At 44.1% G+C, this 1,352-nt stretch overlaps 1 long non-coding RNA gene and 1 pseudogene across 1 annotated transcript in view; one reads left to right on the top strand and one right to left on the bottom strand.

Annotated features, from left to right (window-relative positions):
* The window catches only part of LOC109379466 (uncharacterized), a 17,109-nt gene that overhangs the window by 6,724 nt on the left and 9,033 nt on the right, over positions 1-1,352 (bottom strand). The gene's annotated exons all lie outside the window — the stretch shown is intronic.
* LOC109379465 (cytochrome c oxidase subunit 7C, mitochondrial pseudogene) lies at positions 411-780 on the top strand (annotated as a pseudogene).

The following is a 1,352-nucleotide window of genomic DNA, read 5'->3' as shown; positions in this document are numbered from 1 at the left end:
AAGCCATTGTTTCTTTGTTAAGCCCTTCCCCGTCCCTGCATGCAGACCAGGCAGCCACCATATCTGAGTCTCCATTAAATTGCCTATCACCTTTCATCTGCCCTGCCTTAGTGATTCCCTGAGGCCATACCCCTCCCAACTGTTGGGCACACCCAAGACACTTCCCCTCCCAAGAGGCCTCAGGGCTGCAGGCCCAGTAGCCAGCTTCAGATTGGGTCAGAGCATCAGTTGGCCACCTTCAAAAAGATCACACCCCACTCTGTAGGTCAGCCCCTGCACAAAAGTTACTCCACTGTAGTCACAGCCAGTCTTCACAACCAATTATCCTGAGGGTCAATCCCTCCTATTGATATGCAAAGAGCAATCAAGTCTCAACTACAACAGGAGAGCACACGCAACCCATACAAGGGACACACCTGGAGCACCTGAATCTGTTGACCAGGGAGATTGCACCACTGTGTCCCATAAGACACCTACTATCCATTTTCTCCGTTTTCCGTTCTCTGCGCCTTTCGCAGGCCCCCCGAACAGCGCTATGTTGGGACAGAGCATTCGGAGGTTCACAACCTCTGTGGTCCGTAGAAGCCACTATGAGGAAGGCCCAGGGAAGAATTTGCCATTTCCAGTGGAAAACAAGTGGCAGTTGCTAGTTATGATGACTCTGTACTTTGGATCTGGATTTGCCACACCTTTCTTGATAGTAAGATACCAACTGCTTAAGAAATAAGGACATTTTACTTAATCCATAAAACAGATATGAAAAGGAGTATTTTAAGAGGTGCAGTCACTTTGAAAAATGGATCAAACTGTTGATTGAACTCAACATAGTAGATGTGTTTGTAAATAAACTTATGGCATGAGTCCTTAATGCCTCCTCTCTGTAATACAAAATATGGTAATTGAAAAACAAACAAACAAAAAAAGACACCTACTATTGGGTTGTCAGAAATCATGATGTATTTTTTCTATGTTTTTTGTGCAAAAATGTGTCATGACTTTTCTGACAACCCAATACATAAGGCCACTGTAAGACCAGAAAGCATAGCAGCCATACATAGAAACAAACACTGGGAGGCAGTCAAAATGGGAAGACAAATAAATATTTCTCAAATAAAAGAACAGAACAAAGCTCCAGAAAAAGAACTAAACAATGGTAACAAACAAACAGTCTACCAGAAGCAGAGTTCCAAACACTGGTTATAAAGATCTCAGGAAGAATTTCAACAAAGAGATAGGAAACATAAAAATGGAGCTAGAAGGGCCGGCAAAGTGGCTCAGTTGGTTAAGAGCTCGCTCAAGAGTTTGAGCTCTGAGCAACAGCAGTTCAAGTCCTGGCCTGAGCTGAGCAGCCG

The sequence above is a fragment of the Hipposideros armiger genome, unplaced genomic scaffold (assembly GCF_001890085.2).
Source record: "Hipposideros armiger isolate ML-2016 unplaced genomic scaffold, ASM189008v1 scaffold_26, whole genome shotgun sequence".
NCBI lineage: Eukaryota > Metazoa > Chordata > Mammalia > Chiroptera > Hipposideridae > Hipposideros > Hipposideros armiger.
Note: the sequence above shows the minus strand (reverse complement) of the source record. Positions and strands in the feature narration are given on the sequence as shown.